The sequence below is a fragment of the Sapajus apella genome, unplaced genomic scaffold (assembly GCF_009761245.1).
Source record: "Sapajus apella isolate SASKATOON/1434 unplaced genomic scaffold, GSC_monkey_1.0 scaffold45, whole genome shotgun sequence".
Taxonomy (NCBI): Eukaryota; Metazoa; Chordata; class Mammalia; order Primates; family Cebidae; genus Sapajus; species Sapajus apella.
The window spans coordinates 19,783,757-19,799,991 of record NW_022436985.1 but is presented as its reverse complement, the minus strand read 5'-3'; the positions used below and the strand labels follow the sequence as shown (position 1 = coordinate 19,799,991).

The window sequence follows — 16,235 nt, the reverse complement described above, 5'->3', positions numbered from 1 at the left end:
AGAATTGACTTGACTATGTGGGCTGTCTTTTGGTTCCACATGAAGTTTAAGGTGGTTTTTTTCCCAGTTCTGTGAAGAAGGTCATTGGTAGCTTGATGGGGATAGCGTTGAATCTGTAAATTACTTTGGGCAGTATGACCATTTTCATGATATTGATTCTTCCTAACCATGAGCATGGAATGTTTCTCTATCTGTTTGTGTCCTCTCTTATTTTGTTGAGCAGTGGTTTGTAGTTCTCCTTGAAGAGGTCCTTTACGGTCCTTGTTAGTTGTATTCCTAGGTATTTTATTCTCTTTGTAGCATTTGTGAATGGCAGTTTGTTCTTGATTTGGCTCTCTTTAAGTCTGTTATTGGTATATAGGAATGCTTGTGTTTTTGCACGTTGATTTTGTATCCTGAGACATTGCTGAAGTTGCTTATCAGTTTCAGGAGATTTTGGGCTGAGGTCATGGGGTCTTCTAAATATACAATCATGTCGTCTGCATATAGAGACAATTTTATTTCTTCCTTTCCTATTTGAATACCCTTTATTTCTTTTTCTTGCCTGATTGCTTTAGCTAGAACTTCCAATACTATATTGAATAGGAGTGCTGAGAGAGGGCATCCTTGTCTAGTGCCAGATTTCAAAGGGAATGCTTCCAGTTTTTACCCATTCAGCATGATATTGGCTGTTGGTTTGTCATAAATAGCTTTTATTATTTTGAAATACATTCCATCAATACCTAGTTTATTAAGGAGTTTTAGCATTAAGGGCTGTTGAAGTTTGTCAGAGCCCTTCTCTGCATCAGAGATAATCATGTGGTTTTTGTCTGGTTCCGTTTATGTGGTGAATTACGTTTATTGACTTGTGTATGTTGAACCAGCCTTGCATCCCTGGGATGAAGCCTACTTGATCATGGTGGATAAACTTTTTGATGTACTGTGCAATTGGTTTGCCAGTATTTTATTGAAGATTTTTGCATCTATGTTCATCATGGATATTGGCCTGAAGTTTTCTTTTCTTGCTGGGCCTCTGCCGGGTTTTTTCATCTTTTCGAGAAACCAACTCCTGGATCTATTGATTTTTTGAAGGGCTTTTTGTGTCTCTATCTCCTTCAGTTCTGCTCTGATCTTAGTTATTTCTTGTCTTCTGCTAGGTTTAGAGTTTTTTTTTTGATTTTGCTCCTCTAGCTCTGTCAATTTTGATGATAGGGTATCGATTTTAGATCTTTCTTGCTTCTCATGTGGGCATTTATTGCTATAAATTTTCCTCTAGATACTGCTTTAAATGTGTCCCAGAGATTCTGGTACATTGTGTCTTCGTTCTTGTTGGTTTCAAAGAACATCTTTATTTCTGCCTTCATTTCATTGTTTATCCAGTCAACATTCAAGAGCCAGTTGTTCAGTTTTCATGAAGTCGTGTGGTTCTGAGTTAGTTTCTGCATCCTTAGTTCTAATTTGATTGCATTGTGGTCCGAGAGACTGTTTGTTATGATTTCCATTCTTTTGCATTTGCTGAGGAGTGATTTACTTCAAATTATGTGGTCAATTTTAGAGTAGGTATGATCTGGTGCTGAGAAGAATATATATTCTGTGGGTTTGGGGTGGAAAGTTCTATAAATATCTATTAGGTTTTCTTGGTCCAGGTCTGAGTTCAAGTCCTGGATGTCTGTGTTAATTTTGTCTCATTTATGTGTCTAATATTGACAATGGGGTGTTAAAGTCTCCCACTATTATTGTGTGGGAGTCTAAGTCTCTTTGTAAGCCATTTATAACTTGCTCTATGTACCTGGGTGCTCCTGTATTGGGTGCGTATATATTTAGGATCGTTAGCTCTTCTTGTTGCATTGATTCTTTTACCATTATGTAATGTCCTTCTTTGTCTATTTTGATCTTTGTTGGTTTAAAGTCTATTTTATCAGAGACTAGGATTGCAACTCCTGCTTTTTTTTGCTCTCAATTTGCTTGGTAAATCTTCCTTCTTCCCTTTATTTTGAGCCTTTGTATCCTTGTATGTGAGATGGGTTTCCTGGATACAGCACACTGATGGTTTTGTCTTTTTATGCAATTTGCCAGTCTGTGTCTTTTGATTGGGGTGTTTAGCCCATGTACATTTAGGGTTAATATTGTTATGTGTGAATTTGATCCTGCCATTTTGATGCTAGCTGGTTGTTTTGCCCATTAGTTGATGCAGTTTCTTCATTGTGTTGATGCTCTTTACCATTTGGTATGTTTTTGGAGTGGCTGGTACTGGTTGTTCCTTTGTGTGTTTAGTGCTTCTTTCAGGAGCTCTTGTAAAGCAGGCCTGGTGGTGATGAAATCTCTGAGTAATTGCTTGTTCATAAAGGATTTTATTTTTCCTTCACTTATGAAGCTTAGTTTGGCTGGATATGAAATTCTGGGTTGAAAGTTCTTTTCTTTAAGGATGTTGAATATTGGCCCCCACTCTCTTCTGGCTTGTAGGGTTTCTTCTGAGAGATCTACCATGAGTGTGATGGGCTTCCCTTTGTGGGTAACCTGACCTTTCTCTCTGGCTGCCCTTAGCATTTTCTCCTTCATTTCAACCCTGGTGAATCTGACAATTATCTGCCTTGGGGTTGCTCTTCTTGAGGAGTATTTCTGTGGTGTTCTCTGTATTTCCTGGACTTGAATATTGGCCTGCCTTGCTAGCTGGGGAAGTTCTCCTGTATAATATCCTGAAGTGTGTTTTCCAGCTTGGATTGATTCTCTCCGTCACATTCAGGTACACCTATCAAACGTATGTTAGGTCTTTTTCACATAATCCTGTATTTCTTGGAGACTTTGTTCATTCCTCTTTACTCTTTTTTCACTAATCTTGCCTTTTCATTTTATTTCATTGAGTTGATCTTTGACCTCTGATATCCTTTCTTTTGCTTGGTCAGTTCGGCTGTTGAAACTTGTGTATTCTTCACGAAGTTCTCGTGTTGTGTTTTTCAGCTCCATCAATTCACTTATATTCCTCTCTATGCTGTTTATTCTCATTAGCATTTTGTCACATCTTTTTTCAATTTTCTTACTTTCTTTGCATTGGGTGAGCACATGTTCTTTTTGCTCAGAGAAGTTTATTACCCACCTTCTCAAGCCTGTTTCTGTCAGTTCATCACACTCATTCTCCATCCAGCCTTGTTCCCTTGCTGGTGAGTAGTTGTGATCCTTTGTAGGAGGAGAGGTATTCTGGTTTTGGGTGTTTTAATCCTTTTTGTGCTGGTTTCCTCCCGTCTTTGTGGATTTATCCTCCTGTCGTCTTTGTAGTTGTTTACTTTCAGATTCGGTCTCTGAGTGGATGTCCAGTTTGTTGATGAGGAAATTATTTCTTTCTGTTTCTTAGTTTTCCTTCCAACAGTCAGGCCCCTCTGCTGTAGGACTGCTGAGGTCCACTCCAGGCCCTGCTTGCCTGGGGATTACCTGTAGCAGCTGCAGAACAGTAAGGGTTGCTGCCAGTTTTCTCTTCTGCTATCTTTGTCCCAGAAGGATACCCACCAGATGTCAGTCTGAGCTCTCCTTTATGAGGTGACTCTTTGGTTATACGGGGGTCAGGGAGCTGCTTGAGGAGACAGTCTGTCCTTTATAGGAGCTCAAGTGCTGAGCTGTGAGCTCCGTTGTTCATTCAGAGCTGCTGGGCAGGTAGGCTTAAGTCTGCTGCAGGAGAACTCATAAACGCCTTTTTTTTTTACCCCCCCAGATGCTCTGTCCCTGGGAGTTAGGGCCTTATTTATAAGTTTCTGTCATGCTGTTGCCTTTTTTCAGGGCTACCCTGCCCAGCGAGGAGGCAGACTAGTCACAGTCTGCCTGCAGAGGCTTTCCAGAGCTGCTGTGGGCACCGCCCAGCTGCCGTGTGAACTTCCCTGCAGTCCTGTTATACGGGTATAGTTAGAAGTGCCTCGGCAATGGCGGACTCTGTCTCTAATGGCGGGCAGCCTCTGCAATGGCGGACTACCTCTGCAGTGGTGGACTGCTTCGGTAATGGCTGACGCCGCTCCCCCACAGAGCTGGACTGTCATGGGTTCAGCTGTGCTTGCTTGCTGTGAAACTCTCAATCCAGAGTGTTTCAGATTGCTGTTTTTTTGTGGGGGTGTGACCAGCTGAGCTTGATCCCCTGGCTCCCTGCCTCAGACCCCCCTTTTTTTTTTTCTGTTGAGTGGGTGACTCTGTCTCCCAGATGTTCCAGTCGTCTGTTGAAAAGGTGCCGGGTTCTGTGTGATTTCCCATGCAGTGACCAACGGGTCACCGGCTGAAACAGTGTTGCTGACGTTGTGCTTTTTTGCCTGGGAATCTCCTGGTCTGGCTCCCTGTTTCAGTCTCCTTTTTATCAGTTGAATGGGCAACTCTGTCTCCCAGGAGCTCCAATTGCCAGCTAAAACAGCACAGGGACCTGTGTATTTTGTGCGGAGACCCGCCGCACAGGCCAAAACAGCCGCGCTGGCGACTCGTGGGGCTCCTCTGCTGGGAATCTCCTGGTCTGTGGGCAATAAAAATTCGTCTGGAAATGCAGTGGCATCCATTCACCCTCCGCGCTTTTGTTATGAGCTGCAATCTGGAGCTGCCATCTTGGATCCGTCTCTCCAAAACTTTAAAAATAGTGAAGTGATGAGGCTATATGGGTATTGCCCTGAGATCCCTGGTTCCATTACGACGCTCAGCTGCATTCGGCAACTCGTGAACGCCAAATGCCACAAATTCAAATACGAACTTCAGAGATTCGCTGTCTTGAAAGTCTCCCAGGAAAATGTCATTAAGATGATGTGTTGAACATCATGAAGACAGAACAATTTATTGGAATATCTTATTTTTTAATCAGTTATATTGCTATCACATTGACACCATTTGTTTTCTCTCCTAGCATGAAGCATAATTGGTTGGGATAAAAGCAAGTTGCCAAGTGATCAGATAAAAGGGAAAAGTCTTAGAGCATAAAACTGAAAGTAAAGAGCTCCAGAGTAGAAAAAGTACATTTCTTCAAACTTTTTTCCCCAATGGCTCTTTCCATGAAATAGAAATGAAACTAAGGCAGATTCTCAAAAAATGAAGTTGAGACATATACACCTGGCTAATATTTATATTCTAAACAGCAGTTTAATTTCAGATAGTAATCCAATAATTTTAAAAGAATTTGTCTGAGTTTGTAATATAGAAAATAATATAATAGTCATAATTCTGTTATATAGATAACTTTTGACATTTAAAAAATTTCAAATTGATATACATACATGGTTAAATTCAAATAATTCACAAAAGCAAATAAAGAAACACTAGAGCCCCTTTCCTGCAATAGTTTTCTTGTGGAACGTAAAAGATTTGTAATCAATATATGTACATGGTTAAGTTAAAGTAATTTACAAGTGCATGTAAAGAAACACCAGAGCCCCTTTCCCTGCAGTTGTTTTCTTGTGGAATTTCTCTTTACAGTTTTATTTTTGTTTCTTCAGAAATATTAAGGCATAAACATAGGCACCCTTATAAAATTCATTTTTTTATATTATGAAAGTGTAGCATGGATGTCTTCAAAGATGTAGTATGAATGTAATCAAAGATGCAAAGAGATCTGCCACATTGTTTTTAATGCCTGCATAAAATTGCATTCTATCATATGCCATAATCAATTCCTTATTGGTAGGCCTTTAGTTTGTGTCCTGATCCATGCTATTGCAAATGATACTTAATGAATTTTTCACAAATAAATATTGCCAAAATTCTCCAAGTATATCCACAGGGTAAATTTACAGACATAGAGTATATGTTGAAAATTTATTATCTATATTTCCAAATTACTTTCTAAAATGTTTACACTAATTTATCATTACCCAACAGTGTGTTAAAGTACTTGTGTCTTTATACCCTTACCAGCATTGGGTATTATCACACTTAAACATTTTGTCAGTCTGACAGTTGATATATTATTGGTGTGACTGTGAGTGCATGTGTACTTTTAACAGCTTAAAAATTTCAGCGTGAACATTACTATTGTTTTCTGTGGTTACAGTCTTATTCTCTTTTAGTCCTTTAGATTCTGAATCACCTCATCTGTCCACCATTCTTATTTCTTTTTTTTTTTTTCACATTCCTCGTCCCACTGCTACTCTCCACAATTCCTCTTTTTGGGTATGCAGTCTCCTATTGACTCCTTTTACTGTGGACCTTTCTGACTCACCCCTACCATCACCTGCTCTGTTTATAAGTGCCTGGTAAATAAAAGTGACAAGAGCCATGATCATTGAAAGTTGACTATTTGTAAAATTGAAGTGTTCACAAACACTGAGATTGCCTGGCATTTGCTAACTACTAAAAATAAAGCCTTTTCTATTCAGTAGAAAAGAGGACTGATTTTTCTTACCCATGATATAATAGAAATTTTTAATGTGTCCCATGCAGTTTTTAAATTGTCCTTATTTATTGACTTTTCTTAAGCTTTATTCTCTGAACAGGTAAAATTATTGTTAGCACATTTAGAATCTAACCATAGAAAAAACAGAAAACAGCCAACTTAATGTATAAGTTATATTTAACAAATATGTAAAAATATTGACTGTGTTCCAGAGACAATGCTGGTTATACAAAAAGGTAATGACCTTTTTTTCTCATGAAAAATATTTTTAGCAGGGGAGATAGATATGTAAATAAATTACAGGAAAATGTGTTAAGTATAATAATAGAAATGTATATATAGGCTGGGCACAGCGGGTCACACCTGTGATCCTAGCACTTTGGGAGGCTGAGGCAGGTGGATCACCTGAGGTCAGGAGTTCGAAACCAGCTTGGCCAACATGGTAAAACCCTATCTCTACTAAAAATACAAAAATTAGCCAGACATGATGGTACGTGCCTGTAGTCCCAGCTACTTGGGAGGCTGGGCAGGAGAATTGCTTGAACTCGGGAGGTGGAGGTTGCAGTGAGCCGAGATCATGCCACTGTACTCCAGCCTGAGTGACAGAGCAACATTCCATCTCAAAAAAAGAAAAGTACGTGTGTGTGTGTGTGTGTATAATATATGTATGTATATATGTTTGTGTGTGATATAGTAGTTACAGAAAAGTAGCAATGGAATGAGTAGGTCAAGGATGGGTTCTAGGAGGAGTTTGAAAATATATACCAGGTAGACAAAGGGTCATCATTCATATTTCAAAATAACAAGCATGATGATGAATGGACCACACATTATTGATTCAACTGTTTTAAAGAAATCAAATAACAGTGATTTAACTTTGATAGAAAGTTAATTTTCTCCAAAGTAAAAATTGGTTTTCAGCTCAGAGTTTCTTTGTTCCACAGGGTTATCCAGGGATCATGGCTTCCACCCCACTTCTTTCTCGTTGTTGGAGTCTTCTAGGGTTTTCTGTTCTATGTGGTTGAAGCTTGCTGACTACCATGTCTGAATTGTAGCCTATGTGAAAGAGGCAAGAGGAGGTAGAGAGTAAGCAGTTTCTTTCAAGCTTGTGAGCTGTTGTGCTCATCACTTTTGCCCCATCCCATGGTCCAGAGCTTAGTCACATAGCTTAGCTCAAGGTCTATGTTTTGTTGTGTCTAGGTGGGTGATCATGTGATCATGTACCCAGTTAAATCTGATTATTTAAAAGAATAGAGGAGAGATTTGGGGAGAAATTAAGGTTTTTACCATAGCTGAGGAAGAACCAGGAAACCTAAAAGAATAAGAAAATAGAAGGCAAAAATTTTTGTTCTTTTTATTTATTGCTATATCCCCGTCTCCTAGAAGAGGGCCTGATATATAGCAGGTACTCAATAAGTAATGAATATACATATGTATGAGTAAACAGAATTTTCTAATATAAGATCAGTTAGAAATTATTAAAACATTTCAAATTATATAGTGAACCAGTGGGAAATTTTTATTCTATAAAAATTTAACCAATGAGACCCTACACTTTTTAAAGTGGAGTAATATTGCTGGAATTAATTGTTGGAATTTCACAAAGTGACAGAATTAACTGTCTTGTCCTCTATTATAGAAATGTTTAACCAGGTGAATAGTTTGATGTTACTCAAGAAAGTTAAAATGTGTCCAAGTATTGTAGCATTAATGTGTCAGAATGGAGACTTTTGAAGTAATTTTCAAAGGGCGACTGTATTTTATAGCATACCACAAATCCATTTTATATTAGCTGTGAGACTCTCAGGACTTGCCTTGTTTTTGTTTTCACGGATAGATTTCTTACATGATTTAAAATACTTGGCCTTCAGCCTGCTTCTCCAGAACACTTCTAAGTGTAATTGAAGGCCACTTACATTGTTGCCTGGTTTTCTTCATTTGTCCTTCATTATAAGATAAAAATTCTTTCTAATTTTCTATAAATGTTGACTATCCCATTTTACAGAGGCATATATAATAACTTTCTGTTTGTCAAAAGCTAAGATGTTCTCTCCTTTCACTTTTGTTAATATTGACTACCTTGCATATTTCAAAAACAAAGAACTGTGATAGCATTGTAGTTGAGGTTTCTTTCATTTTCTGAGAGTGGTGATCAAAGAATGGAACTTTCCACTAGGAAAAAATTACTTGAGCTATAAAATACAGTATTAGGAATTGTGGTAAGAAGTATTTATCAACAAAACAGAGCATGACTATAGTTTAAGGAAAAATTTGGAATGTGTTTATTTGCTTTATTTAACCTTTCATAACACTTAATACCATAATAAATTGTATGACACTTATGACATATATATTCAAGAGCCTATAAAATCAGATCCATGTTTTACATATATATATATTTTCTAATAGCAATTAGCAAACTTTTATGACTGAATCCAGTTGAGTCGAGTTTCATAAATACAGAAGCACTTAATGTAGTTTTCATAGGTTTTAGATTTTAAAATAAATTCTAACTAAAAAAATCTTTGGGGATTAATAAAGTTAGATAAAAGTTGGAAATAAAAACAGATTTGCATTGGTAATGCACACTAGACCTTTAAAGAGATGCAATGTACTGATGACAGTGACTTAGTGTTTTATCTTTTTAAAAATAGTTTTGGCTCCTTTGTAAGTGCTTTGCTGTCAGTGTAGCAACTTGGTAGAATTTGCCACATTTTATAAAAAATGTTTGGCCTTCAAAAGTATGTTTAGTGAAAGACTGCTATATTTTCAATCAACTTCTGTTTTAATTTTTCATTTCAAAGTAATTCCTTTCAAATGTACATGTATATACAAATGAAGCCTTTTTAAATGACTTTTTACTGTAGTATTTTTTGACAAGTCATAAAATAAGGAATTTTGATATTTTATCTTAGAACATTGGAGATTGCTTCTTAAGTTCATAGCACTTTTCAAAAGAAAACCTAAAGAGAAATTAATCCATATTCATAACATTTCCAGTAAGAAAGTAAGGTAATGGAACATCACACATTGTCTTGGGATCTGTTGCTTCATACAGCCTTAATTCTAGTAAGCTCTTTCCCAAAAAAAAGGGGAAAACTGCTGAGCAGAGGACTATAGGAACCTGCGTGTGGGATCAGCTGAGGTTTGATTCTTGAGTGGCAAAAGTTGAAATACAAACACAGGAAGTCTGGTTTCTCCTAATTGGCACATACTTTTATGTCCAGAACAAATTATCTTCCTCTTCTAAAGGAAGAAGGGTTATTTTGCTTTTATTTTTTCTATAGTACCCTTCTCCCTTCCATTCATTACCCCCACCCACCCCTGCTTTTTTTTTTTTTTCCCCTTGAGACAGAGTCTTACTCTGTCCCCCAGGCTGGAGTACAAGTGGCACAAACTTGACTTACTGCAACCACCACCTTCTGGGTTCAGCTGATTCTTATGCCTCAACCTCCTGAGTAGTTGGGGATTACAGGTGCCTGCCACCATGCCCAGATAATTTTTTGTGTTTTTAGTAGAGACAGGGTTTTGCCATTGTTGGCCATGCTGGTCTCCAACTCATGGCCTCAAGTGATCTGCCAGCCGTGGCCTCCCAAAGAGCTGGGATTACAGGCATGAACCACTACACCTGGCCCCATTCATCCCTTGACTTCGTTATTCAGCATATCACACCAAATCTAGTAAAAGTAAAAAACCTTTCAATGGTTCTACATGGGCTGGCACTTCCTTTAATACTCTCCATCCCTTATTATTTTCTATCACAAAGTACACATGTACACACATCCTAAATGCCTGCTGAGTGACAAAAACTGTGGCTAACTATGGGGATATATTGTTGTAAATAAAACCAGAAGTTCTTGCCCTCAATTAGATTAATTTATAGTTGGGAATATAGATAATACACAAGTAAATATATGTGTATTTAGGTGAGGAGACAGAGTGATGGTGGAGTGTGTGTATGTGTGGCTATTTTAAATAGGTTGGTCAGAGAAGGCCTGCCTCTCTAAATTGAATAGCGACTGAAATAAGAGAATGAATTATGAAGATATCTGAGAAAAAAAAGTATTCTTGGGAGAGGAGGCAGCAAGTACAAAGGCTCTGAGGAAAAAAGGGGATTGAGGTTTTACAGGAACAAGAGGTATTTCTTCTGGCTGTTAGAAAAGACTAAAATATCTTTGAAGAAATACATATTCAAAAAGTTCTGAGAAAAGTATTAAATACACAGAGAAGACTACTTTGATACAGGAGGACATAGAATTACATATTTTACTGACAATACATTCCTGAATAGCTTTACATAATAGCAATCTTAACTTGCTTTTATTTTAATAGAAAAGCCTTTTGTGCAGAGGTTTTTTTTTAACATCAGGAAACCCTTATGAGGCTAACAATACACTTCGAGATTCTGTGAACTTCCTGAAATTTTATGCAGAGTACTATGTGTACGTGCATCTGTACATTTTTCTTTGGTGAGTGGTTGTGTTTTCCATCAGGAATTCACGACTCATTCATTGAGCAAAAAGTTATTGAGTGCCTACTGTATGCCAGGCACTACTCTAGTAATAGGATCATATCCATCAACAAAGAAGACAACAATCCTTGCCTTTATGGGATAGACGTGTAGATGGTATAAAGATAGACATCTGGTGATAGAAGATGAATGGTGGAAAATAAGTAGTATTTCAGATAGAAGTGCTAAGGAGGAAAAAACAAGTTGGAAGAAGGAAGTGCATGTAAGTCATAGAGTTAGGATATTGAAATTTTGATAGGATATCTCATGTGAACTTGTCTGAAAACATGAATTTTGAATTATGATCCAAGGAAAGTGAGTGAAGGAAGGGTGTTACATGCAGAAGAAACAGCAAATGCAAGGCCTTGACAGTATATCTGGCATGGTTGAGGACTATCATAGCTAGCGTGGCCAGAGCAGAGAGCAGGGGTTGTAGGTGATTAGGTCATAGTAAGGGTATGGTCTTTTAGTTAAAGTGAGATGCAAACCCTTTGGAAGGATTGAGCAGAAGATTAACATGATCTGACTTTTAAAAGAAAGGCTCAGTCTCACCGCTGTGTTGACAGTAGTCTGAAGGAAGCATGGATGGAAGCAGAGTCCAGTTAAGGGTATTTTGCAATAATCTTGGCTAGAGATGAGCGTAGCTTGGACCTAGTTATTAATAGTGAAACTGATGACAGTGATTGGATTCAGGATGTATTTTAAAAATGCAGTTTATGGAATATACTGATTGAATGGATATGAGGTGTGATAGAAAGCGAAGAGAGCGAAGAATGGTTGCAAGATTTTTTGCTGAAGAAACTGGAATAATGAAGTCGCCTCTAATTGGTAGGAAAGATTACAAAGTGGAGTAGATGAATAGGTGGAAGGGTTATTATCAGCTCAGATTTGGACATAATAAGTTTGAGATGCCTTTTAGATGTCCAAATGAAACTGTTTAGTAAGTTGTTGGATATTCAAGTCTGATTCAGAGAAAAGGGCTGTGATGGGGATCTAAATTTGGGAGTCATCTGCATATAGATGGTTCTTAAGCTTTGATTTTTAGTAAGTATATTTGCTGTTTGTTTAAGATAAATATTCTTTATTACGTAAATGAATAGTTTTTAAAAGAGGTTTGATATTTAGGAGAGGAGTTGGTATTTTTGTTATTTATTTATTTATTTTTGAGATGGAGTCTCACTCCGTTGCCCAGGCTGGTGCAATCTTGGTTCACTGCACCCTCTGCCCCCTGAGTTTTTGCAGTTGTGAGACACCACGTCTGGCCCTCATTAAACTTTTTTCTCACATACACACGTAAGTTTGAATGAGTCATGATACAAAAATTATTTTTTACTGTGATAGTGGTCAGAAATATTTGGAAAACAATAATATACAATAGGGTTTATCCTTGAAATGTAAGAATAGTTGGATATAAGGTAGTATGTCACATCAATAGATCATAAAAAATAATTATCTCAACAGATTATTTTAAAAATTATTCAGTAAATTTCAACATATATATCCACCATTAAAAGGACAAAACAGGGCCGGGCACAGTGGCTTACACCTGTAATCCCAGCATTTTGGGAGGGCAAGGCAGGCAGATCACCTGAGGTTTGGAGTTTGAGACCAGCCTGGCCAACATGGTAAAAGCCTATCTCTACTAAAAATACAAAAATTAGCCGGGCATGGTGGCGCACACCTATCATCCCAGCTACTTAGGAGGCTGAGGCAGGAGAGTCACTTGAACCCGGGAGGCAGAGGTTCAGTGAACCAAGATCTTGTCACTGCATTCCAGCCTGGGCAACAGAGCGAGACTCCATCTCAAAAATAAATAAATAAATAACAATAATACCAGCTTCTCTCCTAAATATCAAACCTCTTTAAAAAATGGTTCATTTACATAATAAAGAATATTTATCTTAAACAGCAAATATCATACTTACTGAGCAAAGTCAAAGCTTAAGAACCATCTGTATGCAGATGACTCCCAAATTTAGATCCCCATCCCAGCCCTTTTCTCTGAATCAGACTTGAATATCCAAGAACCTACTAAACAGTGTCATTCCATGGAAAGTAATCCCAGCACTTTAGGAGGCCAAAGCAGGCCGATCATTTGAGGCCAGGAGTTCGAGACCAGCCTGGAAAACATGGTGAAATCCTGTCTCTACCAAAAAATACAAAAATTAGCCAGACATGGTGTTATGAATTTGTAGTCCCAGCTACTTGGGAGGCTGAGGTGGAGAATCACTTGAACCTGGGAGGGTGAGGTTGCCGTGAGCTGAGATTACGTCAGTGCACTCGTGCCTGGGAGACAGGACAAGGCTCTGTCTCAAAAGAAAAAAAAATTTCATGATACTATACTTTATCTTATTATATGCAATGCAGTGAGGTATTTTTTCCCCCGTTCTTTCTGTCTTTAATGTTGATTGACCACCAACTGGCTTCACTTAGCTGGAAATCTTAAACCTTGGAAAATATAGTTAAACAAGAATCTTTTAAATATCTTTGAATTTAGTTTGATACTTTATATATATATATTTTTTTTTTTAATTGCATTTTAGGTCCTGGGGTACATGTAAAGAACATGCAGGATTGTTGCGTAGGTACATACAAGGCAATGTGGTTTGCTACCTCCATTCCCATCACTTATATCTGGCATTTCTCCCCATGTTGTCCCTTCCCTAGTTCTCTCACTACAGACCTCAGTATATGATGTTCCCCTCCCTGTGTCCATTTGTTCTCATTGTTCAACACCTGCCTATGAGTGAGAACATGTGGTGTTTGATTTTCTGTTCTTGTGTCAGTCTGCTGAGAATGATGGTTTCCAGGTTCATCCATGTCCCTACAAAGGACACGAACTCATCGTTTTTTGTGGCTGCATAGTGTTCCATGGTGTATATGTGCCACGTTTTCCCTATCCAATCTGTCATCGATGGACATTTGGATTGGTTCCAGGTCTTTGCTATTGTAAACAGTGCTGTAGTGAACATTCGTGTGCATGTGTCCTTATAATAGAATGATTTCTAATCCTTTGGATATATACCTAGTAATGGGATTGCTGTGTCAAATGGAATTTCTATTTCTAGGTCCCTGAGGAATCGCCACACTGTCTTCCACAATGGTTGAACTAATTTGCACTCCCACCAACAGTGTAAAAATGTTCCTGTTTCTCCACATCCGCTCCAGCATCTGTTGTCTCCAGATTTTTTAATGATTGCCATTGTAACTGGCGTGGGATGGTATAGCAATGTAGTTTTGAATTGCTTTTCTCTAATGACCAATGATGATGAGCATTTTTTCATATGTTTGTTGGCTTTGTAGATGTCTTTTTTGAAAAGTGTCTGTTTATATCCTTTGCCCAATTTTGAATGGGTTTGTTTGTTTTTTTCTTGTAAATCTGTTTTAGTTCTTTGTAGATTTTGGATATAAGTCTTTGTCAGATGGGTAGACTGCAAAAATTTTTTCCCATTCTGTTGTTTGCTGGTTCACTCCAATGATTGTTTCTTTTGCTGTGCAGAAGCTCTGGAGTTTAATTAGATCCCGTTTGTCTATTTTGGCTTTTGTTGCCAATGATTTTGGTGTTTTAGTTATGAAGTCTTTGCCTATGTCCTGAATGGTTTTGCCTAGGTTTTCTTCTAAGGTTTTTATGATGTTAGGTCTTATGTTTAAGTCTTTAATCCATCTGGAGTTAATTTTAGTGTAAGGTGTCAGGAAGGGGTCCAGTTTCTGCTTTTTGCACATGGCTAGCCAGTTGTCCCAACACCATTTATTAAACAGGGAATCCTTTTCCCACTGGTTGTTTTTGTCAGGTTTGTCAAAGATCCAGATGGTTGTAGATGTGTGCTGTTGCCTGTAAGGCCTCTGTTCTGTTCCATTGGTCTATATCTCTTTTTTGGTACCAGTACCAAGCTGTTTTGATTACTGTAGCCTTGTAGTACAGTTTCAAGTCCGGTAGTGTGATGCATCCCACTTTGTTCTTTTTGCTTAGGATTATCTTGGCTATTTGGTCTCTTTTGGTTCCATATCAAGTTTAAAGTGGTTTTTTCTAGTTCTGTAAAGAAGGTCATTGGTAGCTTGATGGGGATAGCGTTGAATCTGTAAATTACTTTGGGCAGTATGGCCGTTTTCACAATATTGATTCTTCCTAATCATGAGCATGGAATGTTTCTCCATCTGTTTGTGTCCTCTCTTATTTCGTTGAGCAGTGGTTTGTAGTTCCCCTTGAACAAGTCCTTTACATCCTTTGTTAGTTGTATTCCTATGTATTTTATTCTCTTTGTAGCAATTGTGAATGGCAGTTTGTTCTTGATTTGGCTCTCTTTAAGTGATTTGGCTCTCTTTAAGTCTGTTATTGGTGTATAGGAATGCTTGTGTTTTTGCACGTTGATTTTGTATCCTGAGACATTGCTGAAGTTGCTTATCAGTTTCAGGAGATTATGGGCTGAGGTCATGGAGTCTTCTAAATATACAATCATGTCATCTGCAAATAGAGACAGTTTGACTTCCTCGTTTACTAATTGAATACCCTTTATTTTTTTTTCTTGCCTGATTGTTCTGGCTAGAACTTCCAATACTATATTGAATAGGAGTGCTGAGAGAGGGCATCCTTGTCTAGTGCCAGATTTCAAAGGGAATGCTTCCAGTTTTTGCCCACTCAGTATGATATTGGCTGTGGGTTTCTCATAAACAGATTTTATTATTTTGAGATACATTCCGTCGATACCTAGCTTATTGAGAGTTTTTAGCATAAAGGGCTGTTGAATTTTGTCAAAGGCCTTCTCTGCATCAATTGAGATAATCATGTGGTTTTTGTCTTTGGTTCTGTTTATGTGGTGAATTACGTTTATAGACTTGTATGTGTTGAACCAGCCTTGCATCCCTGGGATGAAGCCTGTTTGATCATGATGGATAAGCTTTTTGATGTGCTATTGCAATCAGTTTGCCAGTATTTTATTGAACATTTTTGCTTCTATGTTCATCATGGATATTGGCCTGAAGTTTTCATTTCTTGTTGAGTCTCTGCCTTGTTTTGGTATCAGGATGCTGTTGGTCTCATAAAATGATTTGGGGAGGATTCCCTCTTTTTGTATTGTTTGAAATAGTTTCAGAACGAGTGATATCAGCTCCTTTTTGTATGTCTGGTAGAATTTGGCCGTGAACCCATCTGGACCTGGGCTTTTTTTGGTTGGTAAGCTATTAATTGCTGTCTCAACTCCTGCCCTTGTTATTGGTCTATTCAGGGTTTCAACTTCTTCCTGTTTTAGGCTTGGGAGGGTGTAAGTGTCCAGGAATTTATCAGTTTCTACCAGGCTTACTGGTTTATGTGCATAGAGATGTTTGCTGTAATCTCTGATGGTGGTTTATATTTCTGTGGAATCTGTGGTGATATACCCTTTATCGTTTTTTATTGCATCTATTTGA

The 16,235-nt window shown here is 37.9% G+C and overlaps 1 protein-coding gene across 1 annotated transcript in view; it reads left to right on the top strand.

Annotated features, from left to right (window-relative positions):
- The window catches only part of MRPL1 (mitochondrial ribosomal protein L1), a 102,504-nt gene that overhangs the window by 56,290 nt on the left and 29,979 nt on the right, over positions 1-16,235 (top strand). The gene's annotated exons all lie outside the window — the stretch shown is intronic.